Source organism: Leuciscus leuciscus (assembly GCF_965113295.1).
Source record: "Leuciscus leuciscus genome assembly, chromosome: 1".
Taxonomy (NCBI): domain Eukaryota; kingdom Metazoa; phylum Chordata; class Actinopteri; order Cypriniformes; family Leuciscidae; genus Leuciscus; species Leuciscus leuciscus.
The window spans coordinates 7,664,719-7,678,403 of record NC_138725.1 but is presented as its reverse complement, the minus strand read 5'-3'; the positions used below and the strand labels follow the sequence as shown (position 1 = coordinate 7,678,403).

At 39.7% G+C, this 13,685-nt stretch overlaps 1 protein-coding gene across 1 annotated transcript in view; it reads right to left on the bottom strand.

Moving 5' to 3' along the window:
* LOC309492503 (uncharacterized protein) overlaps positions 1–4,772 on the bottom strand; it is a 148,378-nt gene extending 143,606 nt beyond the window's left edge. Inside the window, exon 1 of the mRNA XM_082161521.1 lies at positions 4,555–4,772. The gene's annotated coding sequence lies outside the window, so the exon portion shown is untranslated. The remainder of the gene's footprint in view (positions 1–4,554) is intronic.
* Positions 4,773–13,685: the final 8,913 nt, after the last annotated feature.

The window sequence follows — 13,685 nt, the reverse complement described above, 5'->3', positions numbered from 1 at the left end:
CTTCAGGTGACTTTTAAAAGAGAAACTGTTTCCACACTGATCACACGTGTGCGGCTTCTCTCTGCTGTGGATCCTCTCATGTGATCTCAGACCTGTTAAGTCTTTGAAACTCTTGTCACAGTGTGAACACTTGTAAGGTTTTTCTCCAGTGTGGATCCTCTCATGTCTTTTCTGATTTGCTGACAGACTGAATCTCTTGTCACAGTGTGAACACTTGTAAGGTTTCTCTCCAGTGTGGATCATCTCATGTCTTTTCAGATGTGATGACATACTGAATCTCTTGTCACAGTGTGAACACTTGTAAGGTTTTTCTCCAGTGTGAATTCTGTCGTGCTGTTTTAAATGTATCCTTGTAGCAAAAGTCTTCTCACACTCAAAGCACATGTACTCTCTTACACCAGTGTGAGTTTTCTCATGTTTATGTAAATTAGACAGCAGTGAAAAACTCTTTCCACACACAGAACATGAATGCGGCTTCTCCTTCATATGAACTGTCAGGTGTCTCTTCAGGTGTGATGCACTAAGAAATGTTTTTCCACACTGATCACATGTGAACGGCTTCACTCCGGTGTGGATCATCATATGAACATTAAGGTGTGAAGATTGACTGAAACTATTCCCACATTGATGGCATGTGAACGGCTTCACTCCGGTATGGATCCTCATGTGTTTCTTAAGGGATGATGATTGAGTGAAACTATTCCCACATTGATTGCATTCATGTGGCTTCTCTCCTGTATGAACTCTCATGTGAATCTTAAGATCTTGTTTGTCTGAGAATCTCTTTTCACACTGATCACATGAGAACGGCTTCTCTCCCGTGTGGATCCTCATGTGAATCTCAAGACGTCGTTTGTTTGTGAGACTCTTTCCACACTGAGTGCAGGTGAACGGCTTCTCTCCGGTGTGGATCCTCATGTGACATTCAAGACCTCGTTTGTTTGTGAGACTCTTTCCACACTGAGTGCAGGTGAACGGCTTCTCTCCGGTGTGGATCCTCATGTGACATTCAAGATTATGTTTGGTTGTGAGACCCTTTCCACACTGAGTGCAGGTAAAAGATTTCTTGGCTCTTCTTTTCTTTAAAAATGTCTGTTTAGTTTTTAAGCGACTCAAAGGTTTTCCTCCAGGTTGGAGATGATGTTCCTCCTCCACTTCACTCAGTTCTTCACTCTCCTCGCTCTCTTCCATCAGGTCTGAAACGACAGTAAAACTCTTATTGTAAAATACACTTGAAAGGATTGCTCCTGTCTGCCTCGCTGCCTGCTGTGAGTTTGTTTGCTTCAGTGCTATAAGCTCTGTATAGCCTCGTAATTCTCTCTGTTTTGAACCATAATTTACTATCATTTCTAGTTATTTATACTACTAAATACAGCTTACCTAACATATCTCAGATTAACCTGACATCGCTAGCTTCCGTTATTATTAGCACAGCACACTTGTTATTTGCTAGCCTGTTAACGCGCCACCCATGCGCTTAGTTATTTATTGTTATTTTCTCTTGCGCGCGCCCACGCCTTTGAGTTCATAAAAAGTTCAATTCATCCTCATAACACATCTGTAGCTTGTCAGATGCAGTCAAATGGATGGTAATAAAATGCCATGATGCCATCACAATGCCTAATGACGCACAATGGCTGATCTTACGCTCTTGGTTTTCCTCTCTGTGTTTGCCATGATTTCGCAATCGATGAATATTAACTTGTGGGCGTTTCACGGACCATTTATGGGCAACTATGGGCGTGACATGAAGCCGCAAAAGCTGCGCTACATTTAGAATTGATTGTGATTTACTAAGGGAAACCTGCGTAGGATGTGCGTGCGCACGGTTTTATAAATCCAAATATTTCTGTGCGTACGCACATCCTATGTTTCATCCGTACGCCACTTCTGACGCAAATCCTACGCAAAGTTTTATAAATGAGGCCCCAGGTGAGTAAGAATCAGTAAACAAACACGGTGAGTAATGTCTTGTCCTGTTATTAAAAAACAGATTCTCCCCGCTCAGTGAAACACCCACTGTGAATTCTGTTGATTGTGGCCTAATAATTGGTGATTCGATCAGACGGAACGTGAAAATAGAGACACCAGCCACCATAGTCACATGTTTGCCGGGAGCCAGAGCGCCTGACATCAAAGCAAATTTAAAAGTGCTGGCTAATGCTAATCGTAAATTCTCTAAGATCATTATTCACGTCGGCACTAATGATGTTCGACTCCGCCAGTCGGAGATCACCAAAATATATATTAAAGAGGTGTGTGAATTCGCAAGTATGATGTCAGGCACTGTAATTTGCTCTGGCCCCCTTCCTGTTCACCGGAGTCATGAGATTGTCATGAGTCATGAGATTGGCTGTCGAAGTTGTGTCCGCTTAATAATATAGAATTCACAGACAATTGGAAAAGTTTTTGGGGCAGACCTGACCTGTTGAAAAGAGATGGTATACATCTGTCCTGGGATGGTGCTGCTCTTCTCTCTAGTAATATACATAGTCTTAGAGATAAAAAATGACAAAGCGGCCTCGCGTCCCCAAGGTCAGATAAATCCCATCACATAGAGCCTCTTGCACCTAGATATCTTCATATAGAGACTGTGTCTGTTCCCTGAATTTGGAAATCCAAAAAATGTCCAAACCCACCAAAGGTTAAAAATTTTATTGATGTTCAACCAATAAAAAACAGGTATAATACAGATGAGCAAATGCTAAAGCTTGGGTTGCTGAATATTCGATCCCTTACTCCAAAATCACTCGTTATGATTTCAGATAATAATCAGGGATGCAAACACATGTATGGTCAAAAAAGAGAGAGGTTATCGAAGCCCTCGCCCCGCGGCAAATATCCAGATACTTACATAATTGTGATGAATTTAATCCTTTGTAAGTTATTTTGCAGTGTAAGATTACAGTTAACACCTTTAAATATTACATAAATGTATTGTGTATTTTTATTAAACTTAGTGAGTGTATAAATCAGCAGCAAAAAGTAATTCTTGAAAAAATCTGCACAGTAATTTTATAAAATCTAAACATGTTAATAAAAACAAATTACTATTAGTACTCTTATAAAATTCAATCAGGCAATCATACATTTCACAATTTTATATTTATGAATGTCAAGAATTCAGAAGTGTATATATTTATATAGCCTACACTACACAGAAATAATCTACAATTAAATTATGCTTTTTTTAAATGTATTGTGAAGGTTAGGTATAAAAAATATAGGCTTTTAATTATCTTTCAGTGCGCAAAACCATGATATCGGTAATATGAAACACTTCAAAACAGAGCGCACAAAGCGCGTATGCGCATCGCGGGTGCAGAATGATGTGCTCAAAGTTCACGGCACAAAGCGAAGAAATGTCGAGCGCACAAATCCTAGTGTATAACTAGGATATAATCCTAGTGTTTATTGATCATTTGTTTCTTCACAGTTTTAAATTCCAGTTATTGTGCGTTTGATGCCGATTCATAGTCCTTGTGAACAGGCACACGGTAGCAAGTCGTTTAAAAACAGCAGCAAACATACAATACAAATACACAAAATAAAGTTATTTTATGCAAATCCACAGCCTTTTATCTACAGATCAAGCATTATAATGTGAATATATCATATTGGAGAGAGTTTTACCGTGCATCCAACCGGACGAGGCGCCCGCGCTGTTTGAATACTGAATGGAGAATGATTGACAGCCGCAGAGGAGGGAAAACGAGTTTCCGTAAACTTTAATTTAATGATGTAAATAGACTTCTGTCCCTCACATTAAGCTATGGAATGGCTTCAGGTGACTTTTGAAATTATAAGCAGACCCTCTCAGACCCAAGTCACCCAAAGTGACGTGAAAAAAGCTGGAGGCGCCGAAACAAAAAAGCTGGAGGCGCCGTTTGCATCCCTGATAGATGTGCTGTGTTTTACAGAAACCTGGCTAAAACCAAACGATTACATTACTTTAAATGAGTCCACCCCGCAAGATTACAGTAATAAACACGAACCTTGTCTGAAAGGCAAAGGGGGAGGTGTTGCTGTAATTTATAGTAATATTTTTAAAACCACTAAGAAATCTAGTTTTAAATATACTTCTTTTGAACTGTTAGTGCTTAATGTAAAAATATATAGTGTTAAGGGCCATTCACACTAAACTTCTCCTTCCATTGACTTTACACACATGTGAAAGTGGGACACAAGGAACACAAGATCAAGGGAATTTCACTGCGAGAAAGAACACAAATGTTTGCAGTAAAGCAGAGTAGATTGTAAAATGTACATTTTGAATGATTATTATTTGTTATACATGTTCGTAAAAATACGCACAAATTCTGGTAACATTGTTACAAATTGTAAACCATATGTTGTAAAATAGAACAGTTAAAATATTTAAATTTAGTTTGACCTGATGTTGACAATATGAAACCTCCCTTTTACTGACCATTTGTTAAAAAATAAACTTTTGCAGCCATGTCATAGTTTTAACTTTATCTAAATGTAATGAAGTGCTTGAATGTTTCATGAATGTTCTTCAGCATCATGAATGAATGAAGAATAAACACCAACCTCTTTGTTCTTCAGGATCTTCAGTGTGTTTCATTCTGCAGGGTTCTGGATCACTCATGTTCTCACTGTCCTCTTTAATAAATTCAGCCTTTGCAGATTTCAGCTCTTCCTGATGCTCTGATGCTCGTCTTCACTTGTAGCTGATGGGAATTTACAGCATTTATAGGGGAATTACAGTGGGAGGAGCTTCACTGATGATGAGTTACTGTGGGAGGAGCTTCACTGATGATGAATTACAGTGGGAGGAGTTGATCTGCCAAAATCAAACATATATAAGTTACTGAGTTGGTTTAGTTAAATTCTTCCAAATATAAATAATGGTAAGAAAAACAGTTGAAAGCATAAACAGAAATAAACATAGGCTACTGTTAGATTGAATGAACAATGCCAAACCCAGCGCTGAGGGAGAAAATGTATCTCTCAAGTTTATTAGCATCTTTGTCTCAGAAGATATAGCAAGAATATGAGAGGAGTTACAGCGAGTTAACCAATAAGATAGTGTATACTTTACATATGAATATGACACATTGAATAACAAGGTCATATATGGTCAGTTTCTGGCTATCCTACCACATGTACTTTAGTAGCCTGGAGGACCCTTATACTGTGTTCATAATAGAGAGAATAGGAGAAAGTACCTTCTTACAGAACAAAGAAATCCCTCCGTTATTCACTTTTGCTGAGACTACCATACTAGAATTTCATAAAGCTACATATAGTAGGCAACAAATCCCCTCAGTCTGTTGACACTAGGGGTTGAACCGACTAGTCGACTAGTCGACTAGTCGACCTTAATGCAATGTCGTGACGCTTTAAGCTTGACGTCGACTAGTCGCGTTGATCATGTGACACTATGATTGCGCTAATTTTGATACTATCAACATGGCCGCGTTGCAGTCGACAACAAATGAGGAGCCCAGAGGGTCATTGCAGCACGAAAGCAGCGGTAGTAGGTCTAACGTTACATCAAGTGTGTGGAAATATTTCACAAAAGATGAAGCTTGCAAAAATGTCACCTGCAAAATATGTAAGTCTGTCCTGAAGTACAACAAAAGTACAAGTGCAATGCACACGCATCTGAAAAGGCATCCGCTAAGTACGTTAAGTGACGAATGCAAACCATCTCAACAACAGTCAATTAGAAACTTCACTAAACAACCTGCTGTGACTGAGAAAAAACGACAGCAAATTACCAATTTACTGGTGAATTTTATCATCAAAGACATTCGACCTTTAGCTGCAGTGCACGGAGAAGGTTTTAGAGAAATACTGCACTTTTTTGAACCTGGCTACGATATTCCGTCGTACAAGACATTGTGGAACACAATCAAACACCAGTACGACAGCATGCGTGAAAAAATTGTGGAGGAGATGAGAGACCAGACTGTGTCGCTAACAACTGATTTGTGGACATCCTCCACTATGGAGCCGTACATCACAGTAACGGCTCACTATATCACCGACACATGGAAGCTGACGGCCCGAGTGCTGTGTACATCAATGATGCCAGAGAGACATACTGCAGCCAACATTGCTGACCGTCTTTCTGAAATAATTAAGGAATGGGGCATACAGGTGTTTTGCACAGTCCACGATAATGCCAGTAACATGAATTTAGCCATGGAGCTATGTGAAATGTTTCCTAAAGATCTGGGGTGCACGGGACACACCCTACAGCTAGCCATAAAAGCTGGCTTAGTCTTACCTGACGTTTCTAAGGCTATTGATGCAGCAAGGAGAGTTGTCAGTCACTTTCGCCACTCAGCGGTAGCCACTTGTGCCCTAAGGAAACGACAGGAACAACTTGGCATAAGACCCAACAAACTCCAGACTGATTGTGCGGTCCGATGGAATTCCACATATATAATGATCCAGCGGCTGTTCGAGCAAAGAATCGCAGTGCAATCTGTGCTCGCAGATGAAACCGTCACCAAACCAGCCATCCAAAAGTCACTCGCCCTGAGAGCATCACATTGGGAGATGCTGGAACAGCTGATTCCAGTGCTGCAACCTTTGGCCAAGGCCACCGAAATAATGTGTGCGGAGTTGCATGTGGGCCTGTCTTTCATCTTTCCAGTCATTTTCAACATGATCAGCACCACTCTGCGCGTCGAAGCATCTGACATGACAGCTGTACGTGCCTTTAAGAACACTGTTCGGCGGCAGTTGGAAACACGGTTTAAACTGGAGTCCGACGATCTGACAGAATCCATCCCCACTGTGGCCTGTATGCTCGATCCTCGGTTTAAACATCTTCATTTCATCCCAGAGGATAAAAGAGAGGCCGCTCACAGCCACCTGAACAGACTGGTCCAGGATGAGCCGCTTGCAGCAAAAGGTGGGTCCGCTGAATGAAACTGCTAGAATAATTTCTGTTTTCTGTTAAGTTATTAGGCAATGCGCTCTTTGCGTTTTACCGGGAAATGAGATCTCTTTATTAAAATCTTTAAAACATATTTATTTAAACATATTAATAATTTATCTCTAATTCACATTTCACCCGCAAATAATTGGAATATAATTTTGTATTAGGCTACTTGGATCTGCGCATCACAAACGTAAACGTGCAGATGTGAATTTATAGCTTTTCTTTTTTCTTCTTTTCATCATAGCTGATGATGTAAACAGCGAGGACACAGTTGAGGGTGAGCCAGTAACTGGAAAAAGGGCCCGACTTGAACAAGATTTTGAGCAGCTCTTTGGGCCACACTATCATAGTGGGAGGAAAACGGGACAATCCACAGCAGCCGAAGAAATAAGTGCGTATTTTTTAGCACCACATATTCCCACGATGGAGAACCCCTTGCAGTGGTGGGCCCGCAACCACGACAATTTTCCCCGTTTGGCCAAGCTTTGCAAACGATACCTGGCTGTTCCAGCTACCAGCACCCCAAGCGAGAGAATTTTTTCACTCGCTGGGAATACCATCAGCCGACTGCGGGCAAGCCTCCATCCAGCTCACGTTGATGCCCTCGTGTTCTTGCATGCAAACCATGATCGAAAATTAAAAGCTGTGAATGAGCAGGACTGTGACAGTGAGTAGTGCTATTGTAGTAGTAAAGTGTTATCTTGAGTAAATAGCATTGTTATGCCGAAATGATGCATCGATTAAAACGGGAGTTATTGTTTCATTTTAACCGTTAAGTTGCAACATATGAGCTGTATAATTTTAGCATTGTTATGCCGACATGCATCGATAAAAAAATGTAACCAAAACGGGAGTTATTGTTTCATTAACATATGAGCTGTATAATTTTAGCTTTGTTATGCCGACATGCATCGATAAAAAAAATGTAACCAAAACGGGATTAACATATGAGCTGTATAATTTTAGCATTGTTATGCCGACATGCATCGATAAAAAAATAACATTAAAACGGGAGTTATTGTTGCATTGTTAATGTTAAGTTGCAACATAGTGAGCTGCATAATTTAGTTTTTATTTAAGTTGCAACATAAGCTGTATAATCAGCATCTAATGTTCTGCTAATAAATTGTGGCATGTTGCAAAGCAGTCCCATCTCTTGTTTTTTGTATGAATGACATCAACGACTAGTCGACGTCGACTCGACTTTGATGTCATAACAGTCGACTTTAAATAATTTGAAGTCGTTCAACCCCTAGTTGACACCAATGAAATGAGCTTTAAGTGTCAATTTACAGGAGATCTGAAGACATCAGCATAATAAATGAGGTGAAAACAGGAACTATTGTCATGAAATAAAGAGTGTTTTCAGCAGATCTGTTAATATTGATGAGCCTCAGACTATCAACACTCATTCAACAAGCCATTCAGGATCATCAGCAGATCATCTCACTTTATTCTGAGTGTTTGCTGTTAGAAACACATTATTTGAGTCAGGATACATGATAAAAGCCTGTAAAACTGCTATATTGAAAGATATCTCACAATATAACATAAATCATCAATAATACAACAAAATAATTCAATAACCTCTCTTTATGAACCTCTTCAGGCAAATAACTACAACACTATAATATGTGAATCTAAATATAGTTTGACTTTATAGTAACTATTAATTGCAATAAAGTAATTCCATCATTAACATGTTACATAATTGTACAGAAACTGACAATGATCATAAAACTCTTAAAAATAAAGAAAATGTGACGTTTCCTGTGTCAAACTTAATATTTATCTATATTCCCATGCATGTATAGATTTGATATTTACCACGTTCATTACTCATACAGGGGCAATATAAAGTGTCTACATCAATTTTAATAAGTAAATGTAATCTGCCAAAGACAAATGCCGATAAAGAAATGAAGCTAGCGCAAGTTCTGCCAGGAAGACTCAATCGTTCACGTCACTAATTACCTTCTCATCTATCCAATCATATCATTTACTGTAGCATAAAAGGGTAGTACTCACACATGTCTGAGTTCGCAGATGCTGTCGCTCCAGTTACCACCATCCTCCCCGCCTCCACTAAGACGGGACCTTTCCTCCAAACCCCCTACTCCACCAAGTCGGGTCCTCCCTCCATCATCCCCAACACCACCAGACAGGCTATCTCCTCCATCTGAGGACTTCAGAATGTTCTTTTCCTCCATCCACCCCACCACCACCAGATGGCCCCTTTCCTTACTTCGTGGGGGGTGGGCTGCGCCCCTGCCTCTGTCTTAAGGCGGGACACGCAGATTCCGTACCCTCTGAATGTGAATTACGAACGGGGCCTACGCCAAAGAACCTGTTTGCTTGCTGAGCTCCTAAATAAATGTTTATTGTTACAAAATCAATTCTCCCGAGTCTTTCTGGTAGAAATAAAGGTTAAAGTAGTGATGGGCGATTTCGAAACACTTCTTCACAAAGCTCAGAAACCTTTATGAATATTTTGTTTCAAATCAGTGGTTCAGAGCGTCTATCAAACATGTTTCAAACATGTGTTCTGTAAAATACAGGTTTGTTTACATATTTTGTATCAGCAAAATATTAGATATTTTGTTCGGCACGGTTAGCCAAGTGTGCTGAGAATTCAGGGCCCAGAATGGTTTGTAATTTTGTGGAAACACAACTGGAACCTTTTCCGAATGTGGAAAGCAGCTTTTGCTTCTCAGATGAACTACTTACCGTGATCTCAGACTGCGGTGATGTGGTTTCTCCACTGCATGGATCTTCATGTGTAGCTTCAGGTGACTTATAATAGAGAAACTCTTTCCACACTGATCACACATGTGCAGCTTCTCTCCAGTGTGGATCCTCTCATGTCTTTTCAGATTTGCTGACTGACTGAATCTCTCGTCACAGTGTGAACACTTGTAAGGTTTTTCTCCAGTGTGAATTCTCTCGTGTCGTTTTAAATTTTTTGATGTAGTAAAAGTCTTCTCACACTCAAAGCACATGTACTCTCTCACACCAGCATGAATTCTTTGATGCACTTGTAAACTATACAGCAGTGAAAAACTCTTTCCACATTCAGAACATGAGTGCGGCTTCTCCTTTGTATGAACTGTCAGGTGTCTCTTCAGCTCTGATGCACTAAGAAATGTTTTGCTGCACTGATCACATGAGAACGGCTTCACTCCAGTGTGGATCATCATGTGACGATTAAGGTGTGCTAATTGACTGAAACTATTCCCACATTGATAACATGTGAACGGCTTCTCTTCGGTGTGGATCCTCATGTGAGCATTAAGGTGTGCTAATTGACTGAAACTATTCCCACATTGATCACATGTGAACGGCTTCTCTCCGGTGTGGATCCTCATGTGAACATTAAGAGATTCTTTGTCTGTGAATCTCTTTTCACACTGTTCACACATGAACGGCTTCTCTCCGGTGTGAATCTTCATGTGACGATTAAGGTTTGATGATTGACTGAAACTATTCCCACATTGATCACATGTGAACGGCTTCTCTCCGGTGTGGATCCTCATGTGAACATTAAGAGATTTTTTGTCTGTGAATCTCTTTTCACACTGTTCACACATGAACGGCTTCTCTCCGGTGTGAATCTTCATGTGACGATTAAGGGCTGATAATTGACTGAAACTATTCCCACATTGATCACATGTGAACGGCTTCTCTCCAGTGTGGATCCTCATGTGAACATCGAGGTGTGATGATCGACTGAAACTTTTCCCACAAAGACTGCATACATGTGGCTTCTCTCCGCTGTGAACTCTCATGTGAATCTCAAGACTTTGTTTGGCTGTGAAACTCTTTCCACACTGAGTGCAGATGAAAGATGTATTGTCTTTTCTTTTATTTAAAAATGTATTTTTAGTCTTTGAGCAACTCGAAGGGTTTTTTTCAGGTTTGACATGATGTTCCTCCTTCACTTCACTCAGTTCTGCTCTCTCCTCCTTCACTTCCATCAGGTCTGACATGAAAGAAAGACTCATTTTTCAAATTTTCTAAATAAAATAATTCAAAGAGGGAAATAGGTGAATGGAGATAAAAAAATATCCCAGATGTAACAGACAACTGCAATGAAATATTACAATAATTTGTCTTTTTATAAATTAATTAAACATCCCTAACACTTTTCATGAATGATCCTCCAGTTATTATGTTCTTCAGCATCATGAATGAATGAAGAATAAACACCAACCTCTTTGTTCTTCAGGATCTTCAGTGTGTTTCAGATCTTTACAGATTTCAGCTCTTCCTGATGCTCTGCACTTGTATCTGAATATTCCAGCATTTATTGGAAAATAACAGTGGGAGGAGCTTCACTGATGATTAATTACAGTGGGAGGGGCTTCACTGATGATGTGACTGCTGTGGGAGGAGCTTCACTGATGATTAATTACAGTGGGAGGGGCTTCACTGATGATGTGACTGCTGTGGGAGGAGCTTCACTGATGATGAATTACAGTGGGAGGAGCTTCACTGATGATGTGACTGCTGTGGGAGGAGCTTCACTGATGATGAATTGTATGGTGAGGAGTTGATCTGCCAAAATCAAAAATATATCTTTACTGAGTTTGTTTTTATGCTCATGGACAACAGAATAAAATAATGTAAATTCTTCCAAATATAAATAATGATAAGAAAAACAGTTGAAAGCATAAACAGAAATAAACATAGGCTACTTATAGTAACCAACATCTGTTTAACAGAAATAAAGAAATAATAATAAATATAGCTGCAAGCAGCAATTATCGGGGCCAAGCGCAAGCAGATGACAGGATATGCCAACATGGCTGAAGGTGTCAGACCAACTGTAACAATGAGCAATTAAAGACATTTAAAGAGGATTTTAGGCGAAATGGCTGAAAAATCATAAAAAAAGTCATTCAGAATATGATTTAATGGATTATCACTTTCGACTAATAGGTGGAGCAGTTACAAAACTGATGTGATGAGGTCAGAGTGAAGTGACAATGACACATACAAAGTTTGGTCTCAATAAGGCATTGCAGAGATAAAGCCTGAATAGTGCTTTTACCATCATGCCTCAACTTTGCTGCTGCGCTATACGAAAACGGTTTCGTCTATCGACACGAAATCCATTTCTTTTAGTCAGCACAGTCTGGAGATGATATGATTCGATTTTGGTGAAGATTGGAGCAACGGCCTAGGAGGAGTTAGAAAAAGTAGGTTTTGAATGAAAATCAAGATGGCGGACAGGAAGTTCGGCCAAATAAGAAAAACTTGGTATCTATGTTCTCGGCTTGACCCAAGAAATCTATTAAGACCAGTGGCATTTCAATAGCCAGATTTAATCAAAAGTTATTATCCTTTTTGGAAATGTTTTTATAACTTTTGACCACTAGGTGGCGCTGTCTCGAAATATTTTGGGTACCTTCAGGGGATGGTGTTGATGGCACATTCTGAGTTTTGTAATATTACACCAATGCATTTGTTTAGTAAAGCATTTTATTTTAAAAAACTGTATTGAAGTCAATGGGAATTTCATGTTTTGTTCTATTATAGCGCCACCAAGAGGCTCAGTCCCACCATTTTTTTTATGTGTCCTTTTTTTAGAGTGAGCCCATACATAGTGTCAATTTTGGTGAAAATATCTCAATTTGCTTCGGAGTTATAGACATTTATATGAAAAAACACGTAAAAAATGACTGACACATGACTTTGATTGGATTTTACTACCCCTTACTATCAATATTTTCGCATTTGGGTATTACCTTTTAACTATCGACCTATGTTTCCAAACTTCTGACGGTGGTTTCGTCTCGATCGGACTAGCGGTTTCGAAGATATAGCCAAATGTTTTTTAAGCGCTAAATCACAACGCTACACAAACCGTAAGGCGAAACCTAGCATGTTTGGTATCGTTGGACTCGGCCACGATTCAGGAGTCTAAAGAGATGACTCTTGTGAAAATAAGTCGACCACACCCAAAGTTATAAGCATTTGGGGAAACAAAAATTCACCACTAGGTGGCGCTGCTTCGAATCTTCTCAGCTTCCTTCAAGACATCGTGCTGATAACCCATACTGAGTTTCGTAACAATCCGTTCATGCGTTCATAAAATACAGCATTTTAGCACATAATTAAAAATGGCCGACAGCCAAAATGACTGATCTGGGAAGATTGGATATCAGTCGACTCAGCATGATGCCCTGAATCTAACGAGACCACTTTTATGCTTTTTGGACAAACCATTCAGAAGTTATAAGCAAAAACAGCCATTTTTCATATCTCCGGACCAGTAGGTGGCGCTGCGCCAAAACGCAGCATGTAGCTTGCTTGTGAGGACATATACCAAGTTTGGTCTGAATACGATAAAGCGTTGCGGAGATACAGGTTTGTGTCTGTTTTCGCAAGCGCTACGTAAAATTTGTTTGCGCTGTATTCGAGAACGGTTTGACAAATCAACACGAATTCCATAATTTTTTGTCGCCATGGTATGAAGATGATCGGATTCAATTTCCGTGGAAATTGGAGCAACGGCCTAGGAGGAGTTCGAAAAAGTAGGTTTTTCGGAAAATTCTAAATGGCGGAAAAATTATTATGACGGAAAATGGTGCAATCGAATCGTCATGAGCTCAGGAATCAGAGGAAAACAGAATTTTGTTTCTAGCCCTTTTGGTTCAAAAGTTATTAGCATACACATGAGTGCAACTTTGGACAGTTGGTGGCGCTAGAGGGATTGGTTTTAAGACACCAAATTTGCTATGGTGACAGTTCAGACTGTCCT